Genomic DNA, 11,453 nt, shown 5'->3' on the forward strand with positions numbered 1-11,453 from the left:
CTCTTTGAACTGCTGCGGTCAGGCAAGCGATACCGGAGTCTCAAGGCGAGCACAGAAAGACTCAGAAGTAGCTTCTATCCCCAGGCCATCAGGCTGCTAAACGAACAATGAATGAACACTACACAACAACAACCACCAAACGCACATAGCACACACATCCACACGCACACACTCACTTTAAACAAACACACTGTAGCACCCACTCCACACACTTTATAGCACACACCCACTTTAAACAAACACACTGTAGCACCCACTCCCCACACTTTATATTTATGGATGAAGGATTGCACTACAACTCGTACACCTTACTGTAAATTGTACCTAAAATTGTACCTCATCCCATTTCTGCTTTGCACTAGATAGTACTGTACATTAGTACACTGCATAGTATTGTGTATTGTATATTATATGGTAACTCAGAACATTGTACATATGTCTATACCGAACACTGTGACCTCATTTTCTTCTTCTAAATTCATGCTATATTATGTTATTATGTTATTTGATACTATCTTGTCTAGCACAGTCTCTGGAGCGTAACAGTAAGAAGCATTTTGTATGAAAGTATTCTGTACTTCTGTATGACAACTATTAAAGAACTTGAACTTGAACTTGAAGGCATCTAAATGATAAATTTTTTCTTTAAAAAAAAAACAAGCTCAATCAAAAGATTCTACATGATTCTAAAATAGTGAAGAAAATGACTTTAGAAAGAACAAAGGCAGAGGCTCTTGTCAAAGACATCCTTGCTCCAAAGGCAGTGGGTGATGTTCTCAAGGCCTTAACATCAGACAAACCCCTCCCATTCTCCATACAGATGGATGCATCTAACCTAACCCTAAAACAGAAATAAAGTTAAAAATAAAATAGTTACAAAATCTGACCATTTTCGCCCAAAAACCGGGTAAAATCGACAAAAAAAAATTCCCTGATCTATTCTATAGCATCAATATTTAGTAATCTATTATATAGCATCGATATTCAGTCATCTATTTTATAGCATTGATATTCAGTAATCTATTTTCTATAGCATCGGTATTCAGCCATCTATTCCAGGGGGGTCGCGAGCCGCCGCGGGGGGGGTCGCCAGATGATTAAAAAAAGAAGAAAAAATATATACAAAAGAGAAAAAAAAACGTTTTTTTAATTAAAAAGAAAAGAAATTATGCAGTCAGGCCACTGAACTTAGAAGCAGGCCAGGCCAGTGTTTCTAGTTGCACCAGCGCAATAGTTAGATAACCTAGGTGGGGAACAACCAGGAGATCACTGCAACTCACACAAGTTGGAGAACTATCTCTCTCTCTCTCTCTCTCTTGCTCTCACACACACACACAAAGGGAGCCGCATGTGATTGGTGGAGGCGGGACCCTTACAAAAAACTGCTAATCATTGACACATGCTAGCCTGTAATAATCCCCCCCAGAAAAATCTACTTTGCATTTGATATATTGCAAATATATGCCATCACACACACTGGCATTTAAAGGGTTAGAATTATAAAATGAATATGTGGTGTTATGATCAGGGCTGAAGTTGAATAAAAGATTGTATTTTTTTCAATTACAAAAAAACTGGAAATCCATAAAAATCTGTGTTGTTGCTAATCATACATATGCTAGCCAGTTTTTTAACAATAATTTGTGATGCCATCACAAACACTGCCATTTAAAGGGTACAAATTAAAAAATGCCTGTTAGGGTTTGTAACCGACCTCAAGCGCAACGGCACAGAGAGAGTTGTTTCAGAGTTAGCCAAAGCAAGGGCGTATTTATTCTCAGAGTCACAAGATTGAATTAAGTTGAGCAACAGAACAAACGGGGAATCTGGCATGTGAAGATTGTTGCGGCTCTGCAGATTCTCCCAGTAGGTGGTGGTGAGGAATTAGCTTGTGACGTCTGAAGCCGCTCTGCAGATCCTCCCAGCTTTCGCTCCAGGTGGAAACGGAGAGAGAGAGAAATCTCAGTTAGCCCAGCGCACAACAGAAACAGAGAGGTGACTGATCCAAATAAATATCCAAGTGACTTGATCTTCGGTGTAACACACACAGTTAGCAGAGTCCAGAGAAAAAACAATACGGTAATCCAAAGTGTAAATCCAACACAAAAAAGGTGAGAACAGTATCAACAAAACGGGATCTCTTCGGTGTTTCACTAACACACAAAAAACTGGTGATCCAAAAAGAACTGTTTCCAAAAACTCACCAGAGCGCAACGCGTAAAGCGGGCTGATAACGAGGCGCAGCTTCGAACGGGGAATCAGGTTCTCCACAGGGATTACTTCACGAAAGTCCTGGGGAGCAACAGACAGGGAAACAGCGACGGGGAAGAACAGGCAAATGCAGGAGTATATTCAAAACGATCCAACATCGATATTAGGGGGATCAGGGTATATAAAGCCACAGGGCGCTGATGACAAGCTGTGACAGCTCCGGGATGAAATTGATCATTGCTCCAGAAGCGTGTGGTGGGGAGAGCGCCAATCAACACGGCTCCTTACAGGAACGGAGCGTGTGGCGGGGAATGCAATTAATCAACAAAATACCTTAAAGGAACGGAGCGTGTGGGTGGGGAGCGGACCAAACCTCACAATGCCTGCACCAGAATGCAGGAATGAAGTCTTTGTAACAAAAAATGTCCTGGTGGGGGACCCCAGACCCCCTGCTTAAAAAGTGGCCTGACTGGGGCTATATTTTGCACTATATTTCTGGCCTGAATGATTTCCCCAGTCCGGCCCTGGTTAAAAGCCTCCAATGCTTATTAGTGTGTGTGCGTTTGAACGTTTGCATGTTTCAACCATACATTTCCATTTATATTTCCTATAATAGTGGGGGTCGCGGCTCTCTGACACCGTTATTTGGGGGTCGCGGCCTGAAAAGTTTGGGAACCCCTGATCTATTCTATAGCATCGATATTCAGTCATCTATTCTATAGCACTGATATTCAGTAATATATTATAGCATCGATATTCAGTAATCTATTATAGCATCGATATTCAGTGTCAATGCACCATTTGTAATACTGTATATATTGTAATCTAAAACAGGTACTTTTGGATCTCTTCTCTCCCCTTATATTCTCCCCTCCATCTCCTCTCTGTATCTCTCCTCACTCTCCCCTCCTTCTCCTCTCTGTATTTCTCCCCTCTCCGGCATCTCTCCTCCCTCTCCCCTCCTTCTCCTCTCTGTTTCTCTCCCCTCTCCGCATCTCTCCTCCCTCTCCCCTCCTTCTCCTCTCTGTATTTCTCCCCTCTCTGCATCTCTCCTCCCTCTCCCCTCCTTCTCCTCTCTGTATTTCTCCCCTCTCCGGCATCTCTCCTCCCTCTCCCCTCCTTCTCCTCTCTGTATTTCTCCCCTCTCCGGCATCTCTCCTCCCTCTCCCCTCCTTCTCCTCTCTGTATTTCTCCCCTCTCCGTATCTCTCCTCCCTCTCCCCTCCTTCTCCTCTCTGTATTTCTCCCCTCTCCGTATCTCTCCTCCCTCTCCCCTCCTTCTCCTCTCTGTTTCTCTCCCCTCTCTGCATCTCCCCTCCGCGTGTTGCTTTCTAACAGCGGAGGAGTGCAAGAATGTGACAATTTGACCATGTGACCGCGGCAGCGCGAGAGAGCGGCAGTGCGGAAATAGGCTGTCTATTGCCATTCTCTAAGACAAACTCTAACCTTAACCAGCTCCTTAACAGCGCCTAAACGTAACCGTTCTAACCTTAACCAACTCCGAAACAATGCCTAACCTTAACCTTAACCTTAACCATGCCTAACCTTAACCTTAACCATAGAAAGAATATTGCCATTCTCTAAGACAAACTCTAACCTTAACCAGCTCCTTAACAGCGCCTAAACTTAACCGTTCTAACCTTAACCAACTCCGAAACAATGCCTAACCTTAACCTTAACCTTAACCATGCCTAACCTTAACCGGCGAAAGAATACACGTTAAAAAATTTTTTTTATGGGATTTGAACTTGTCAACAACGGACCGCAGGACCGCAGGACCGCTGCGCTGCCAGGTGAGCTGAGCTTCGAATGAAAATCATGGCGGATTAGGGCTACATAATGCCGCAAGCTCTGCCGCTCCGCTCTGTGGTTGACGCGCCTGCCGCGGGGCGTGTCGCAGCCAATCAGGGAAAACGCGGAAGCAACGGCAGCACTGCTCCGCTGTTAATAAGCAATAGGCCTCCCCTCCTTCTCCTCTCTGTATCTCTCCCCTCCCTCTCCTTTCCCGTCCCTCTTCTCTCTGTATCTCTCCCCTCCCTCCTCTCCCTCTCCTCATCCCCTCCCTCTCCTCTCTTCTCCTCTCCCTCATCTCCTCTCCCTCTCCCCCCTCTCCTCTCCTCTCCCCTCCTTTCCTCTCCTCTCAACCCCTTTACAAATGTTGTTCTTTTAAGAGGTTTTAAAAGGACAAACGTGTTCAAATGTCTTCCTTGAGCTTCCAAGTCAATGTGGGTATCATTACTTACCATTGTCATTCCTAAATTTACATACATTAAAATAACATCAAAGCAAAACGTTGTTGTTTTTTTTATCTCCTACAACAGATGGAATATGAATGAACGAGTTGCATTGTGGTGTCAGTAGCTCAATTACCTTTTCTCATTTCATTCATGAGCTGTACATGATTCATTCTCTCTCTCTCTCTATCTCTCTCTCTCTCTCTCACACACACACACACACACACACACACACACACACACACACACACACACACACACACACACACACACACACACACACACACACACACACACACACACACACACACGCGCCTCATGTTCTTACTCTTACTATTAACTGTAGCTATACCGTTTAAGACGTGAATGATTTGCAACAAGTTTGAACAGTACAGAAAAAGGTGTAATCTGGGCATTGAGATAATCAAGTGCAGATGTGGCGCAGCGGTGTTCCTCCACCAGAGGGCGCTCGGCTTCGGTCTTTTGGCTTGTCTTTAGCTTCCTTCCTCTTCCTCTTCCTCTTCCTCTTCCTCTTCCTCTTCCTCTTCCTCTTCCACGCTTGCCTCGGTTTGCCGGTTTGCCTTCAGACCCTCGTTGTGTAGCTTTGTTCTCAGTAGCTGAAAAGAGAACCGTGGGAATCATTCGTGGAATCGACGACAGCGCATTGCGTAGGTTTATGAACGATTGAATACTTGTCTCTTGCATGTGCTTTGATGGTTTTTGCTTAGTTTTCATTTATCCTCTCCCCTCCCCTCCCTCTCCTCCCTGTCCTCTCCCCTCCCTCCCATCTCCCCTCCCATCTCCCCTCTCCTCCCTGTCCTCTCCCCTCCCTCCCCTCTCCTCTCTGTATCTCTCCCCTCCCTCCTCTCTCCTCCCTGTCCTCTCCCCTCCCTCCCCTCTCCTCCCTGTCCTCTCCCCTCCCTCTCCTCTCTGTATCTCTCCCCTCCCTCCCCTCTCCTCTCTGTATCTCTCCCCTCCCTCCCCTCTCCTCCCTGTCCTCTCCCCTCCCTCTCCTCTCTGTATCTCTCCCCTCCCCTCCCTCTCCTCTCTGTATCTCTCCCCTCCCCTCCCTCTCCTCTCTGTATCTCTCCCCTCCCCTCCCTCTCCTCTCTGTATCTCTCCCCTCCCCTCCCTCTCCTCTCTGTATCTCTCCCCTCCCCTCCCTCTCCTCTCTGTATCTCTCCCCTCCCCTCCCTCTCCTCTCTGTATATCTCCCCTCCCCTCCCTCTCCTCTCTGTATCTCTCCCCTCCCTCTCCTCTCTGTATCTCTCCCCTCCCCTCCCTCTCCTCTCTGTATCTCTCCCCTCCCCTCCCTCTCCTCTCTGTATCTCTCCCCTCCCCTCCCTCTCCTCTCTGTATCTCTCCCCTCCCCTCCCTCTCCTCTCTGTATCTCTCCCCTCCCCTCCCTCTCCTCTCTGTATCTCTCCCCTCCCTCTCCTCTCTGTATCTCTCCCCTCCCCTCCCTCTCCTCTCTGTATCTCTCCTCTCCCCTCCCCTCCCTCTCCTCTCTGTATCTCTCCCCTCCCTCTCCTCTCTGTATCTCTCCCCTCCCCTCCCTCTCCTCTCTGTATCTCTCCCCTCCCCTCCCTCTCCTCTCTGTATCTCTCCCCCTCCCTCTCCTCTCTGTATCTCTCCCCTCCCCTCCCTCTCCTCTCTGTATCTCTCCCCTCCCCTCCCTCTCCTCTCTGTATCTCTCCCCTCCCCTCCCTCTCCTCTCTGTATCTCTCCCCTCCCTCCCCTCTCCTCCCTGTCCTCTCCCCTCCCCTCTCCTCTCTGTATCTCTCCCCTCCCCTCCCTCTCCTCTCTGTATCTCTCCCCTCCCCTCCCTCTCCTCCCTGTCCTCTCCCCTCCCCTCTCCTCTCTGTATCTCTCCCCTCCCTCTCCTCTCTGTATCTCTCCCCTCCCCTCCCTCTCCTCTCTGTATCTCTCCCCTCCCCTCCCTCTCCTCTCTGTATCTCTCCCCTCCCTCCCCTCTCCTCTCTGTATCTCTCCCCTCCCCTCCCTCTCCTCTCTGTATCTCTCCCCTCCCTCCCCTCTCCTCTCTGTATCTCTCCCCTCCCCTCCCTCTCCTCTCTGTATCTCTCCCCTCCCCTCCCTCTTCTCTCTGTATCTCTCCCCTCTCCTCCCTCTCCTCTCTGTATCTCTCCCCTCCCTCCCCTCCCCTCTCTGTATCTCTCCCCTCCCCTCCCTCTCCTCTCTGTATCTCTCCCCTCCCCTCCCTCTCCTCTCTGTATCTCTCCCCTCCCCTCCCTCTCCTCTCTGTATCTCTCCCCTCCCCTCCCCTCCCCTCCCTCTCCTCTCCCCTCCTCTCTGTATCTCTCCCCTCCCTCCCCTCCCCTCCCTCTCCTCTCCTCTCCTCTCTGTATCTCTCCCCTCCCCTCCCTCTTCTCTCTGTATCTCTCCCCTCCCCTCCCTCTCCTCTCTGTATCTCTCCCCTCCCCTCCCTCTCCTCTCTGTATCTCTCCCCTCCCTCTCCTCTCCTCTCCTCTCTGTATCTCTCCCCTCCCTCTCCTCTCCTCTCTGTATCTCTCCCCTCCCTCCCCTCCCCTCCCTCTCCTCTCCTCTCCTCTCCTCTCTGTATCTCTCCCCTCCCTCTCCTCTCCTCTCTGTATCTCTCCCCTCCCTCCCCTCTTCTCTCTGTATCTCTCCCCTCCCCTCCCTCTCCTCTCTGTATCTCTCCCCTCCCTCCCCTCCCCTCCCTCTCCCCTCCCCTCCCCTCTCCTCTCTGTATCTCTCCCCTCCCCTCCCTCTCCTCTCTGTATCTCTCCCCTCCCCTCCCTCTCCTCTCTGTATCTCTCCCCTCCCCTCCCCTCTCCTCTCTGTATCTCTCCCCACCCCTCCCTGTCCTCTCCTCCCCCCCCTCTCCTCTCTGTATCTCTCCCCTCCCCTCCCTCTCCTCTCTGTATCTCTCTCCTCCCCTCCCTCTCCTCTCTGTATCTCTCCCCTCCCCTCCCTCTCCTCTCTGTATCTCTCCCCACCCCTCCCTGTCCTCTCCTCCCCTCCCTCTCCTCCCTGTCCTCGCCTCTCCTCCCTCTCCTCTCTGTATCTCTCCCCTCCCCTCCCTCTCCTCTCTGTATCTCTCCCCTCCCCTCCCTGTCCTCTCCTCTCCTCCCTCTCCTCTCTGTATCTCTCCCCTCCCCTCCCTGTCCTCTCCTCTCCTACCTCTCCGCTCTGTATCTCTCCCCTCCCCTCCCTGTCCTCTCCTCTCCTCCCTCTCCTCTCTGTATCTCTCCCCTCCCCTCCCTCTCCTCTCTGTATCTCTCCCCTCCCCTCCCTGTCCTCTCCTCCCCTCCCTCTCCTCTCTGTATCTCTCCCCTCCCCTCCCTCTCATCTCCTCCCCTCTCTCTCCTCCCCCCTCTCCTCTCTGTATCTCTCCCCTCCTCTCCTCTCCTCTCCTCTCCTCTCCTCTCCTCTCCTCTCCTCTCCTCTCCTCTCCTCTCCTCTCCTCTCCTCTCCTCTCCTCTCCTCTCCTGGTGGATATGAATAACACACCTCTTGTTAATGGCCAAAACAATCAAGTTTCGACTCACATGTCCATTCAAAATAAATTCAGTAGTCCACTGAAAGAATATTTTCTGGGCCAGCATATCAAAAGTTGATCCAAAAGGGTGTATATTTTGGCAAAATAAAATTTGGTGTGGTGTGTTATTCACATTGTCATCCAGTCCACCATTATAACACCATATCTATCATTATGCATGGTGATGGGAGTGTAATTTCAGTGGGCTGCTTTATTGCCTCTGGTCCTGGTGACCTTGCCATTACGAGGAAATCAGTGAATTCTATGTTTTTACTTTAATTCTATGGAGGAATGACATGTGCTCCATGACCTGTAGCCATGCCAAAGGAGTTATGCAGCAAGGCAACGGTTATAAATATTCAAGCAGAAATACATAGTGGTACAACCATACAATAGTGGTTAAATGAGAAGACATGTAGCATTATGGATGGTCAAAGATGACACTGGGACCTTTGGGACACTTTGAAATGCTGTAGATGTTGTAGTGAGTTCTTAATGCAAGGAATCCCTAAAATGTCAGTGAATTGATGAAATTCTACCACACTACAGACGGTTAACCCTTTCATGACCACACTACAGAAGGTTAACCTTTCACTACCACACTACAGACGGTTAACCCTTTCACTACCACACTACAGAAGGTTAACCTTTCACGACCACACTACAGACGGTTAACCCTTTCACTACCACACTACAGACGGTTAACCTTTCACTACCACACTACAGAAGGTTAACCTTTCACTACCACACTACAGAAGATCAACTCTTTCACTACCACAACACAGAAGGTTAACCTTTCACTGCAACACTACAGAAGGTTAACCTTTCACTACCACACTACAGAAGGTTAACCCTTTCACTACCACACTACAGAAGGTTAACCTTTCACGACCACACTACAGACGGTTAACCATTTCACTACCACACTACAGACGGTTAACCTTTCACTACCACACTACAGAAGGTTAATCTTTCACTACCACACAACAGAAGATCAACCCTTTCACTACCACACTACAGAAGGTTAACCTTTCACTACCACACTACAGAAGATCAACCCTTTCACTACCACACTACAGAAGGTTAACTTTTCACTACCACACTACAGAAGGTTAACCTTTCACTACCACACTACAGAAGGTTAACCTTTCACTACCACACTACAGACGGTTAACCCTTTCACTACCACACTACAGAAGGTTAACCTTTCATGACCACACTACAGACGGTTAACCCTTTCACTACCACACTACAGATGGTTAACCTTTCACTACCACACTACAGAAGGTTAACCTTTCATGACCACACTACAGAAGGTTAACCTTTCACTACCACACTACAGAAGGTTAACCTTTCACTACCACACTACAGAAGGTTAACCTTTCACTACCACACTACAGAAGGTTAACCTTTCACTACCACAAAACAGACGGTTAACCTTTCACTACCACACTACAGACGGTGAACCCTTTCACTACCACACTACAGAAGGTTAACCTTTCACTACCACACTACAGAAGGTTAACCCTTTCACTACCACATTACAGATGGTTAACCCTTTCACAACCACACTACAGAAGGTTAACCTTTCACTACCACACTACAGAAGGTTAACCGTTCACTACCACACTACAGAAGGTTAACCTTTCACTACCACACTACAGGTTAGGTTTAGGTTTACTTTATTTGTTCAAGGGGGACAGTGTACATTAATAAAACATTTTACAAATGTAAATGCACCCAATTTTAGCCAAAAGGCAAATTTCGATTGGCAGTCCCCCTGCCAGAAGGTACAGGCTAAAATCCGGTGTAAAAAAAGGGTTAGCAATAAAAACAGAATAAAATCAAGATAAATAACATTAGAATAAAAACACAACAAAAGCACATAGACATAGTAGGGATACAGGTCACAATACAGTCATGGACACAAGGACAGAGCACATCATGACATATTAAGAGACCCAGACATAGACAGACGCACCATATCCACACACACACATACAGACACAGACACCTCATACAGACGGTTAACCCTTTCACGACCACACTACAGAAGGTTAACCCTTTCACCACCACACTACAGACGGTTAACCCTTTCACTACCACACTACAGACGGTTAACCCTTTCACTACCACACTACAGACGGTTAACCTTTCACTACCACACTACAGACGGTTAACCCTTTCACGACCACACTGCAGAAGGTTAACATTTCACTACCACACTACAGAATGTTAACTCTTTCACAACCACACTACAGGCGGTTAACGCTTTCACTACCACACTACAGACGGTTAACCCTTTCACGACCACACTACAGAAGGTTAACCTATCACTACCACACTACAGAAGGTTAACCTTTCACTACCACACTACAGAAGGTTAACCCTTTCACTACCACACTACAGAAGGTTAACCTTTCACGACCACACTACAGACGGTTAAACCTTTCACTACCACACTACAGAAGGTTAACCTTTCACTACCACACTACAGAAGGTTAATCTTTCACTACCACACTACAGAAGATCAACCCTTTCACTACCACACTACAGAAGGTTAACCTTTCACTACCAAACTACAGAAAATCAACCCTTTCACTACCACACTACAGAAGGTTAACCTTTCACTACCACACTACAGAAGGTTAACCTTTCACTACCACACTACAGAAGGTTAACCTTTCACTACCACACTACAGAAGGTTAACCCTTTCACTACCACACTACAGAAGGTTAACCTTTCATGACCACACTACAGACGGTTAACCCTTTCACTACCACACTACAGAAGGTTAACCTTTCACTACCACACTACAGAAGGTTAACCTTTCACTACCACACTACAGAAGGTTAACCTTTCACTACCACACTACAGATCAACCCTTTCACTACCACACTACAGAAGGTTAACCTTTCACTACCACACTACAGACGGTTAACCTTTCACTACCACACTACAGACGGTTAACCCTTTCACTACCACACTACAGAAGGTTAACCTTTCACTACCACACTACAGAAGGTTAACCCTTTCACTACTACATTACAGATGGTTAACCCTTTCACAACCACACTACAGAAGGTTAACCTTTCAGTACCACACTACAGAAGGTTAACCTATCACTACCACACTACAGAAGGTTAACCTTTCACTACCACACTACAGACGGTTAACCCTTTCACGACCACACTACATAAGGTTAACCCTTTCACCACCACACTACAGACGGTTAACCCTTTCACTACCACACTACAGACGGTTAACCCTTTCACTACCACACTACAGACGGTTAACCTTTCACTACCACACTACAGACGGTTAACCCTTTCACGACCACACTGCAGAAGGTTAACCTTTCACTACCACACTACAGAAGGTTAACTCTTTCACGACCACACTACAGGCGGTTAACCCTTTCACTACCACACTACAGACGGTTAACCCTTTCACGACCACACTAAAGAAGGTTAACCTTTCACTACCAC

The sequence above is a fragment of the Notolepis coatsorum genome, assembly GCF_963971535.1.
Source record: "Notolepis coatsorum genome assembly, chromosome: 10".
NCBI classification, from domain to species: Eukaryota; Metazoa; Chordata; class Actinopteri; order Aulopiformes; family Paralepididae; genus Notolepis; species Notolepis coatsorum.